Below are 13,033 nucleotides of genomic sequence, written 5' to 3'. Positions count from 1 at the left end.
CACGCACACACAAACACACACACACACGTAGAGGACTGTAACTCTGCAGCATGCATGTTAAAACTGAGTAAATGTAAAAACAACAAGCTACTAGCTAGCTACAACATTGCCCAAAAATAGTTTCATCTTGGCAAAAACATTTGCAAAATGTTAAGACTGGAAAACATAAATGAAACAAACAAAATTAAAGGGACAAGTCCTTGAGCATGCCCCAAATTACAACTAAAATGCAGATTAACTAAGAGGCACTAAAATTATGCTAATAGCATAAGCAATACAGGTGGTCTTTTAGAGCGCCATCTGCTGGAGGGGCAAGGTCAATCATTCAATTATATGAGTGTCTTTGTGTGTGTGGGGTGGCGGAGGGTGGGAGGATTTATCTCATCTAGGGCACCAAATTGGTTTGAGCCGACCCTGTCTAGTAGCTAAATGTTAATAAAGAAGTTAGATACCGTAATAGCTAATAATTAGCAATGGTAGCAAAGGTACAATTTCAAGACTCTCTCCTATTATTGCTTGTTGTTACCTGAATGCACCTGTTTTCCCAAAGCTGCCTTTCTATAAACCTCACCATGTTTTAGGTCCCTGGAGATTTAGCAGAAAACCCAAACAACCAATTACTGAGTTCCATGTTGTTCACTGACCCAAACATCCTTCCATGGCATTGAGACAGACAAACGCGATCAGCAGTCCCTGTCCCAGTAGTCACGTCCAAACATCCAAGAATTCCAAACTACTCGCAGATTCTCTGAAAGGAAACAGAGAATAATGAGTAAAAATGTGAAGCCCTCTGAGGAATGTGTGTGAAGTCTGGTTGGTGGTAGAAGGAATCAACATCTGGACGAAGTGTGACACTGAAAGGTTAATAGGTCGACGGCTGGTTTAAGCCTTTTCCTCAGACATGGATATTAGTCAGATTCAGGGGGCTGGGCTGAGATGCTGTAGGTTGAATTGGACTTGGAGAGGGCGGAAAGGTCGGAAATGAATCTTAAATCTGGTGAAACCTGTTGGATTGTGGGATATGAATGTGCTGTGGGTTGACTGGTTGATTGAAAGCGGGGGAATACAGGTGGATGTGGGAGTCAGGTTGATATCATTCCTCTTAAACGGAGCCTGGTTAAACATCTAAATTATATCAAAAGAGTTAAATAAGAGATAAAATGTCCAATCTCCACCCTGTCGGCACTAACTTAATTATTAAATTATTTACAGGGCTACTGCAATTAATTAATTCTTCTATTATAATTAGTTTATTATTTGATTAATTTAGAAAGCAACATGGCAAACTTCAGTGATCCTAGCGCTCAAAGCACTGAGGTCACCGTGTTCTCTGCAGAATCCTACGTGAACTCCAGGGCGAACCCTAATAAATCTGTACTGAAGAATCCTAAGAGGAAAATATCTGCAGAATGCATGCAGGTTCAGTTCAGTATCTGTGTCCAACACGTCAGTCTGAAGATCAGACGTGTGACCAGGGACACATAGAGACGAAGAAAACCACAGGATGAAAAATGGCTGCAAGGAAAACATAGTTCTTGTCAACCCGCCCCCTCACCCTACCCACCCTTCCTAGATCACCACCACCTTCAGCACACAGAGACCACCCAGAAGAACAGTGAGCTGTCAATCATCTCATCAGGGGCATAAGCACTGCATTATTTTCTACATTAGCATATTTTTCAACAGAAATGGCCAAATAATAACGATAATAATAATAATAACCGTTGGCTCATTCTTCCTCTAGGTGTCACCACAGGTGTAGTCGGCATGGTGAATTAGTTTACAATTTATAATAAAAAAAAAAAACAAAAAACAAAGAGCTACATTGCTAATAGCTATCCAAAATTATAAAGCTAACAGAAAACAAAAAGTTATTCAAAGTCAAAAATACTAGCGGTTGACTTACAAAAAACTTGATTACAAAAATGAGTTTGTATTTTAAGAATCAAACCAACTAAGAAAACAATTTATCTCAATGTAAACATTCTCTTCCAGAAAAAAAAATGGTGGACTGTAACAGAATTATTTTGCAGGTCAGGAACACACCTGGAAAAAGAGAATATTGATCATCTCAACCAAGAAACAACCAAATCATCACCAAAAAAAAAACAACAAAAAAAAACACAGACTAGTGTCAGACAAGGTCACAGTATTAGTTTGTGTGTGTGTGTGGGTGTGTATGTCTGGTGTGTGTGTTGACTCTCGGGTGAGTTGTCTGTCAGCACACGGGCTTGAACTCTGAGCTCAATGTAATCCCTCTGTCAGTGAATGGACCTCCTGCCAGTAACAAACACACACACACACACACAGACACACACAGACTGACCAACCAACCAACCAACAACCCGAGCAGCACAGACTTCTAACTTGGGGCCAAAAATAAGATGCAGACCACCACACTGGCATCTGGATAATGTGGGGAGATTTAGAAAAAAGGTAAAGTCGTCCATGTTCCTCTGGGTGTAATGACAGAGGAAATGATATAAGATTACATATCAGAAATCACAGAGGACCACTTCTCTAAGCTGTGAAACTGCCACTATGTGTCTCTGACGGTGATCACAGCTATTGTTCTGGAAATGGAAATGGACGTTAGAGTAATGTGAGTGATGTCACCGTGGGGAATGGAGTAGACCCTCACGCTCCTTTTGTGTGTAAATTAATACTCCAGAACAGTCTTGACTTCATTGCTATAGATGAAAGATTTAGGAGAAAATCTTCACCTTATGTCAGTGCCACGGACAAATGGATGGATCATGTGTCAAACTCAGGCACGGGGGCCAAGTCTGGCCCGCGTTGTAATTATATTTGGCCCGTGAGATCATATAAAATGTGTACTATATACTATATAACCCCTATATACTGGCAGGATTTGTAGTATTAGTGATGTAGGCGCTATGTTATAGCACATACATTTTGTTTTTTTTTGTTGTTGTTGGACTGTGAAAAAAAATTACATTAAAAAGGAACTGGAAAGGCTACAGATAAAGAGACACAATAAGAACCAAATACCACTGATGTGTGTTTTATTTCAAATTTAATTTCTCATATGTTTATAATATTAAGCTTTGGTTGTTCCAGATTCAATGTTTACACAAAACTAAAGTTTGTTTTAATTTGAAACAAAATTCTACATTAAATATCTGGAGAGAAGGGAAAACATGAACAATTGCTGTCAATTTTCAATAAATATTAAGTTTGGCCCACAACTTCTTCCCAGTTTTTAATTTTGGCTTTGAAAACACATACTGTTTTCGCTCCATCCTGAATCGACTCCCGTAGTAGTTAACTCCTAACTGTAGCAAAATCACACTGACTTATATTCGAGACTCACCCGCTGATCAGAACCCCAACTTAACCAAGGCCAACCACCTCCTGGAGGGGGGAAAGCAAATGTTAAAATGCGGGTTTTAACACTTCTGTTGGAGCGGCCGAACAAGACCCTTTCAATAAATTTATGGGAGATGATGACGTAACCACGAAACCGAAACTCGAGGGTGTCATAAACTGAGGACCCTGTGTATACTCAACTAAGGAGAGTGAGAAATGCCAGAGACAACGAGACTAAACCGGTGGTTGTTAGGGACAGCGGAGACCAAGACTTCTCTGCAGGTATATAACACTGCAGTAACAGAGAGGCCCACCAGGGCAGTCTGTAGAGTTCTGCCCCATTTGCTCCAAGATATCTGTAAAAATTGCATTTGCGGTCCTACAGCGACAACGGGCGGCTCTAATCAAATGAGGTACCGTTGAACGTCCTAAAGGTCAGAGTTTCTGTTCGCTGAATCTGAGCAGTGATGTGCATTGAAGCATTTTCTGAACAGTGTCTGCCTTTACACATCAAAGCCTGTTTACAAGCGCAGTACTGGGGAGGACAACTGCAAATGTGAAAATAAAGTTGTGTGAAACCTTTTGTGGCTCCAGGGGGAGCAGTACAGAAAATGATAAATTGACAGTGTTCGGGTCAAAAACACCACGAGTTTGAAAATGAAAAACATCTGCCTGTGTTGTAAGTGAGTTTACCAGAAGTTTGGAGAACGTTCTTCACGTCTTCTCAAAGCAGCTCCAGGTAATGTATCTCTTAACATGTCCACAGACCTTTGGAAATATAGTCACAGGTTTCCTTGAGGGACTTCACTTTGACTCACCTACACTCGTTTTCTGCAGATGTTTCCATAGATTATCACTAACTGACATTTACTATTCACCCAGAATACACCATTTGCCTCGTATTCACAATTACTCAACAACACTACACATTTCCTGTCTCATGTTAAAACTGTCAGCTGGAAATTTTCCTGGATTTGTTTGTGTTTAGCGAATTCCTTTGCCTTAATTCCTTAATTGTGTTTCAAATCATTAAAATTAAAAATACTCAAAGCAAAAGTTTGTCACCCTTGTAGGCATGAACGAAAAAAATATTTCTACCGTATAAGAGTTCCGTTCCTACAGCACGACTTAACTATATTTTCCTCGTAAGTCAGACCTCTTAGTGTAGTGGTTACCCCACCTGCCTCGAAAGCAGAGTCCTGGGTTTGATTCCCAGAAGAACCACTTGCTTGATTGTCAATCCCCCTCTTGTAAGTTGCTTTGGATAAAAGCGTCTGCTAAATGAAGAAACGTAAAATGTCAGTTATCTACACTAACACAGTGGTAACATCATAATCTAAGACATAAAAACTTCAGACTTACGCCTGGGAGCCATAATGGAGGGCAAAAAGTTCATGAAAGAAAACAAACCAAAAAAAGTGACTGTAGCACAATCCAATGTTTGGTGTTCAACTGGTGAATGTAAACAAGGCTGTCTTCTGAGTATAGAGCAACATGATGATGTAATTATCCACTCTGATTGTCAGCAATAAAAATGCAGCAGGTTTTAACGCCGTATGTCAGAATGATGGAGCCAGACATCTTCAATACATTTATGGGAGATAATGACGTAACCACGAAACGCTGTTTCGAGGGCGCCGTGTATACTCAACTAATAACACCTCTGACTTGGTGACTTCTGTCAGGAGGTCTCTATATGGGGGCACTAAAACACACACACACCAAGGACCGAGGTACTGCTTTGTGTTAGTGTTTAAGTTAAACCTCCTCAATAATTTAATTTGAAGCTTTTTTTCTTTCATGGCTCTAAGCTGCTCTTCCTGCTTAGAACCAAAATGAAAAACATCAGATTGAGGCATTCGCAGAGCCTCGGGCCATCACTAATATCTGACTCAAACCTCACTCTGTCCACAAACACTTCCTGCTGCCTTGTCTTCATTCTCCTCTTTTGTTTTCTTTTCATTCTACCTGCTCTTAGGTTTTTTTAAAATCTTTTTTGAATCAGTTTTGTGAAAATGTACAAACGTACTCTCTGAGGTTTAGGTCAAACCCTCCAGCCGAACGTTCAGGCCAAGAACAGCAGATTTTGTCTCCTTTTTTTTGTAAATTCATAAAATGTCAAAGAGAGCTGTAGGCCACAGAATGTGTTTGAATAGTCAGCGGTCATAACAGCGGTCCCCAACCATTTTTGTACCAAGGATTGGTCGGCTGGTATCAGCCAAAGGATCATTACATTTTCAAAATAAAACATCTTTTAGACTTAATTCTGTCAGTATCAGAGTCTGAATGACCTGTTGTTTTGAAACATTGTCAGATTATCTTTGAATGAAAAAAGTAAAGGGATATGACTGGATTATTTTGGAATGAAGTAAATTAGTAAAACTGAAGTACATTTTTTCACTGTGTCCCACTGTGGCCTGATAATGGTCCCTGGACCAGAGGTTAGGAACCCAAGCTCTATAGGATTCAGATTGGTGAATATCCAATTTATTTATGACAAATTCAACACATAACCATAAACCAAAACTAATGGCTGGAGTATTAATAATTAGGATTTTTTTTTTGCCTTACATCTAAAGTAAAGCCTGCAACGATAAACTGAAGGGCGATTTACCAACATGGGACGACAACTAGTTGCACAAAGTTGCCCCTAAATATTTGTAAGAGGCCAGTTTTGGCTTAAAATACAGTACAGTCAAAAATATTTCTAGTTGCACTTATTGTTATTTTTCTTGAGGACTATTTGAAAGGGAAAATCGTATCTATGGCAACAGGATCACTGACGCGTCTGTGAGCTGTCCGGTCATTTGGGAGCTCAGAACAACTGCATCAGGTGAGTCTTTAAACTTCAGCTTCTGCTTCAACACTGTTGAAACTTTTAAGGCGTCCTTTCTTTGATTCATTTCCTCCTCTCACCGTGTTTTCTCACATCCTCCTCCCCCCTTTGCTTCCTGTCTGTTTCCCCACATCTTCCCTGCCATTTTAGTCCCTCTTCCATCACTGACAGACATTTTTCTTCCTCCCGTTCTTCGCCTCTTCTTCCCCTATTCACATTTCCTTTGACAGATCTCAGCTTAGCGCCGTTGTAAATTGCAGATAACGCCGGTCTTTCCCACCGGTGTATAAACACACACTCACGGCCCTCGTCTCTGGAGGCTGTTGCTGCTGCGGTGCTGATCAAATGTCAGGGAGGGACAGAAAAACAAGACGAAGTCTTTTGAAAACTCTCTCCCTCTTCCACCCGTGTAAAGAAAAGAGAGGAGAGGTCTTTGCAGCTGCTGTCGAGATTAGATAAGGTGCACGTGTGTGAGATCAGGAGATCAGACGGCCTTTTAACGCTGAACTGCTTTGTGCATTAGTCCTGAGACAACTTTGTGTTACCTTCTTTAACTAATTCTAAAAATGTACCCGGTAGTCCCTAGAAATCTAGTCAAATTCTATCTGACTAATTCTACAGTACGATGCAGTACGGCAGATACATTTTTCCTCCAGACTCGCAGCAATGACTCCCACGGTTTGATTACATTTTTTTTGGCTGCGCACTTTATTTTTTTAACCCCCAAAATACCATGTCAGGAAAAAAAAGAAAGGGAGGCGAAACAAAAAAAAAAACATCTTAGGAGCCGTGTAAATCCTTCTTTCATCAGGGTGATGTGAAAGTCCATGTTCATTCAAGCTCTACGTATTTCAACCCACAGCCATTGGTGGAGTTACTGCTGATATGTAGCCCCAGATAAATCAAAACCTGGGAAATGAAACCATTTGAGATGGGCCTGCTCCTGAATTCTAGCAGCATGGGGTGTTGAAAGGGTTAAGGACCACTATCTGGTTGGTGGTGGGGGTCTAATGGGCAGGGTGCCATCACCTGGTGGGGGTGGGAGTTGGCCGCCTCATTCCCTGCTAGAATAGTATATAGAGTATAAATTTACCCCTGTGAGATTAACCACCCATATCGCATGAGAGCATCGTGTATCTGGATTGTAAAAATAAAGTGTGTGTGACACCACCTCCACGGCTACTGCAGCTTTTACGTCCTCTCATCACACGCTGGTGCTTTTTTGTTGGTTAAGTTAGGTAAGAAGATCGGGTTTAATGCCTGCTATAGAAACATCTAGTGTTTTTACATAAGCAGTCGGAATGATAGAACCAGGAGCATTAAAGACAAAGACGTTCAGTCTGGAGGCAGCCACTCTGCCCTGAGCCAATAGCTGTGAGTTATGACCCTTAAATCCATGCTGGTGTTAAAGTTTTCATTCCAAACCAAGCTAATGCTGCACCTGAGGAGTGCGAGGACAGCTTGATGTCTCTGCAGCACCATTTATGGCCCTGATCACTGTCACTGTTGTTTTTGAACTTTGAACTCTTTATTTCTACACGGCCTTCTCTGACCTCGTGGTCAAACTGCTGTTCTGGTTCAGCGGTCAATTGTAGGGCCAGGAATTAGCCTACGGTGAGGCTAAAATACTGGCTATCTGGGTTTGCCTCTAGTTCTCATAATTTAGGCATTTAATATTATTCACATTTAGAAAGAGATTATAGGAATACATGAGAGCAGCGCTCGTGTTTCAGATCTGGCTTTACGGTATGGCTTAGCGAATGAACTGTGTGCAAAATACTGTTGAAAAAGTTTAAAGGAACGGATTAATCCATTCTACATTGATTCCTATGGGGAAAATTATTTCAGTTTTCGAACTTTACGGTTCAGAAACGACCTTCGTGAACGAATAATGCTCGAAAACTGTTAGCTAGGGATAGATTAAAAATTACCTAATAGATGACAAAGTTAGACATGAGGCAAAAATGACAAAAATTTGGTCAAAGTGAAGTGAAAAATTTGCTTAAAATTCGCTCAAAAATTAATCAGGAATGAAACATATTGCGAAACAACAAAAAAAGGAGAACATTGCCAAAAATTACTTTTTTCATTGAAGTTAGAAGCAAGTCAAACTATGAGCCTGGAAATAGCTGAAGAGATGGAAAACATTTGATTGATCCAAAATGCCTCTTGGAACAAGGTTTTAGATAAAAAAAAGATCCTAGGACTTTTTCCCCTGCACATCATTCACGTCCTTGAAGCAACTTCTGGTACTTGGATGACCCAGGGCACTTGGCTGACATTTGGGATTTTAATTAGCATAGGCATGACCCTCAACGACACCTGAACCCTGGTCCCCCGTGGAGAGGATTACTGTTTGACGTAATGAGCGCAGGAGTTTGGCTGTTTTTGATCTGATAAAGTTCTCACGTGTAGCTGCAGAATCAACTCAGGAATAACTGCGGCTTCTACACTGAAACTGTACCTGTCCCTGATTGACAGCAATTTAATAAAAGATGTTAGCCGCTAAAAGGGATTTTTTTTTTTAAAAAAAAGTCATTTAAACTTAGTCAAAGTTCTAAGTTTGAAGTAAGCTAAAATTGTAGCCAAATATTGCTAAAATGCAACCTATCCACACGGAAAATTTTGCAAAGGTGGAATGGAAAAAAAAGACTAAATATGAGCCAATGCTAAGATTTGACCTTTTTTTATGCAAAAGCAAAACGTTAGACTAGAAGACAGATGAAAGTAAAAGCTAAATATTCACCAATCAGTACGAGAGTCACAATTTGGGTTTTAAATTTTGGCCCATTGAGTGATTAGGTTTGACACCCTTGAATTTGACTCTTGCAGGTTTTAGTACACCATCGCATTAAGATTGATTGGTTATGTCTGGACGCACAGAATTAACCAAATTACTTGGATTAATTACTACATTGTGAAACCAACAGATCAGAAGAGGATCATCTGGATTTACTTGTATCTGTTCCATAACTCTTGTCTCTCTGTCCCCCAGTTCATTAAAACCCACCGTCACCTCAGCACCACAGCAGAGATGCTGAGTGCTGAGCTCATAAATTCTGCCCGCTGTGAAAGAGAAGAAGGCCTCTCTGGACAACCAGAAGGTTTTTCATCACTCGATCCTTTTTAGTGCTGTCCACTGCTACCGAGACATGACACCAGAGCCAGGCCAAGCCTACGTGTTTATGTGTGTGTATGCGGGACTTGGACGTCCAAACACACTGGCAGGGACAGAGATGAGGATGAAGTGTGGCTGAAGGTAAGGACAGGATGACGAGGAGATAAAATCAAGGAGAGGTTTAAAAACTTGTCAGGTCCTTGAGGACTTTGTTGGGAAGAATAAAAGGAGGGTAATTCAGTGACAAGATTAACATGCAGTTGATAGGAAGGTTTTCACGACAGGGTGCCAACAAATAAACACAATTCAGAGATGACACCCTGCCCGAGGGGGTGGGCACGGAGGAAGGACAGCGCCATTCCGGGAATTCCTCCAAGGGTGATCTGGTGTCAGATGTTCCAAGCTTTGCTGCCTTGGCCCTCGGGGGACAAAAAAGTTCTGTTTTTAAACTCATCCTCGTCACGATCGGATGTGACAGTAGGGGAAAATGAGACTAATATAGGATATATATATATATATATATATATATATATATATATATATATGGAAGAATCTGTAATATTTATAACTGCGCAAGAGCTGATGTTAAAACAGGTAATTACGAAGATTACTTTTGAGAATTGTGATTCAACCTAGTCCATATCTAAGGTCGGTTGCATCAGGAAGGGTGTCCATGTCTAGTCCCAACTCCTCAGTGTATGTCATTAACCATCTGTGTTTTTGGAGTCCTTGTCCAGTCTGAGAATTCTAAAGGTTTGAGCCCCTTGTCCCGTCAGCCTACTATGTGGGACTGAATTACATACCATTTGACAAGTTCAGAAACTAATCTGTGAACTTTCTGTGTCCTTACAACATTAATAAGTTTGATGACTACTTGGAGACTTGTCCACATTGTCTAGGAGGTATTTGTAGTCTAACTGTCATTTCCATATCCAGTAGGGAAACCTTTCACCTTCAGAGACATATATAAATAAGGTAACTGGATTCACCAGTCTTAGAAACCAGATGAGGGCGAAATGGATGTGGACAAATCCGCGATCTGCCTATGTAGGTACACAGTGTCCTGCTTCATTAGCTTGTCCCATCCCGGTCCAAATCAGATCCGTTACCCCGTGTCTCTTCTTACATGTCTTTATATATCTAGACACACACCATGATCGAAATAACCTGCAGGAACAAGTAACAAGGCTAATGTCGGAATCTCCAACTCCACATTTTCTTTTTTATTTTAGGATTGAATCATTGGTTGACACTCGTACAAGTCAAGCTCTGGTTTCACAAGTCCCTCAAGAGACACTTGCCACTCTGCCCAATTCGTAAAGCCACTCGAACGACCACTTAGCATCTGTGCACATTTGAGCAGCGAAAAAGACAGACGCAGAGAGTGTGAGACTGGGAGTCAGAAATGCAAACAACCGTCAGAGAACAGACAGGAGGGCTGTCAGACAGAAACCAATGCCAGTCCACCACAGCAGGGGGTCAATGTTAGTGTTAGTCTGTAGGCACTAACGTGATTTATAGACCACTTTAAGATGAAGACTGTGGAGTTATGTCCACAAGGCCCTGCGGCTTCGACAGGAAAGAGAAAGTGCACGAGTGTTTTACATTTCAAGACCACAAGACACTTTAGAACAGGGCAGCCCGATAAGTAGATCAGGATCTACCGGTGGATCGCAAAGGGAGTGCTGGTCCACTGTGAGCAATTCACATTTAAAAAGAAAAATATAAATATAATTCAAATGTGTAGTAGTGACTATATAATGTATGAATTAAAACATATTGCCCCGTACAGGTACATGTGTTTAATCAAAGGACCTTAACATATCATGTACTGTATATGTTTAATATGGTCAGCTTATATAAATATACCATTGTTTTCAACGGTAGATCACTTTAGCGTGGTCATTTGAATATTAGCTCCCAAGCCAAAAAAAAGTGTGGACACCTCTGCTTCAGGATGTCAAATGTGATGATGGCAGTAGTGGCCCTGAGCTTATAAGATTAGAAATTAGATAAATGTAAGACAAAAGGTGGTTAAAGTTGTCAAAACAAGTCAAAAATCAGGAAAACATGACAAATTCAGCTAACAGTATTTTAAAGGGGGGCTGGGAGATACATGAACTTAAGCTCAAACAAGTGATCTTACTGTAGCAAAACAAATGCAAATAATAAACAGACTTTAGGTTATTTTATGAATGCAATACAAGTAGCTAAAATCTTACATTTTACGATCAAAAGTTTGGAAATAGATTTTATAGGAATTTACATAAATAAATGTAATGACTAAAACTAGCCAGTGGTTAAAACAGAGGATCCTCTATGACAGCCGACGGTACAAAAATTGTTAGCCCTAACAAAGCTACAGTTGTTAGCGTTAATATATAGCCATGCCTTATTCATAAGACAGATATAACATATCAAATTTCCTTGAAAGTAGGGTGAATCTAAAATGTAATTTACGAGTGGGTAAAACACATCAGGTGTTTGATTAGCAAAGAATGTACGGAATAGTAGTGAAAACAAGTCCATCACTGAATTAAATTCACTGTCCAACATTTGACTACAGCTGCTGCTTCAAACATTTGGTTTTCTTTCATTTCTGACACAGATTATGTTAAATCTAGCTCATGGTCAACATTTCCTTGAGGCTACAGTGGGTCTAAAGAAGAGTGGTAGAAACATGATCCTGATCCATATGGAGAGAGGACTGCAGACGACTGCAGTGACAGGTCCAGGACAGCGGGTTCAGTCCTCACTTTTAAATTTAGGAGTGGACTCAGTCTGAAGCTGTCAGAGTTGTCACCGTCCTCCTTCCTCCTCCCCTTTCCTTTCCTTCCAGTCATCCATCATCACCAAAGTGGCTCCGCCACCTCATCTTAAACTCTTTTCTACCCGATTGGTAATCTGGAAAATGTTCCATGCAAGGTCCAAAATGACAGCAGGTGGCTTTAGGAACATCAGAGGAGGCAGCTGGGCGTCTAATCTATAGCTTTCTAGAATTCAAAATAATATGATGTTGTCATACTGACGTTGCAGCTTATGTGCGTTCAGGTACCAAAATCTTGCGAATCCAATGATTACAGCCATTTACGCATTGTACGGTTCAGGACAAATGTTTTTTTTTTTTTCTCTTATCTTTCCTCCAATTTTCCGAGGCCCCCTGGAGGATCTCCGAGGGCTGTGGACCCCCCCCCCTTTTAAAAACCACTAGTTTAATAGAGAATTTTATATTTAACATAATACTACTTTTTCTAAAACAAAAGTGCATTTTTGTTGTTTTTCTTAACATCCCAAAAGCTTTACTATGTCTTGTTAAATTTTTACTTTCATGACAAAACTGGGAAGTCCATTGAGGCCATTTTTGAATATTTGGACTGTACAAATAAAACTCACTCGACTGGAACTGACTTTGACATTCTGGTCCTAGTTGTTAAAGATGCAGATGTTAAAATGCTAGTCACCTAAAGTTTTATTGCAGCTCTAGTGCATGATATTTTTACTTTATGACAACGCATATGGAAGTTGGATTAGTGGATCAAAAGTAATAAAATAACATCTCCACAAAAATATGATAAAATTATGTTAACGAAACCCCAGAAAGGAATCAAATCACTGAAGAACTGTTAGATTTCCTTAATTTACCAAAACTCATGACCATTTACTAAAACTGAACGATAATGGCTAATTAATTTTTGTCAAGGGATTGACCTGAACTTCTGTTTTTTTGTGTCACCAAATGATCCTCTTTC

Source organism: Cynoglossus semilaevis, chromosome 16 (genome assembly GCF_000523025.1).
Source record: "Cynoglossus semilaevis isolate Cse_v1.0 chromosome 16, Cse_v1.0, whole genome shotgun sequence".
Classification (NCBI taxonomy): Eukaryota; Metazoa; Chordata; class Actinopteri; order Pleuronectiformes; family Cynoglossidae; genus Cynoglossus; species Cynoglossus semilaevis.
Note: the sequence above shows the minus strand (reverse complement) of the source record.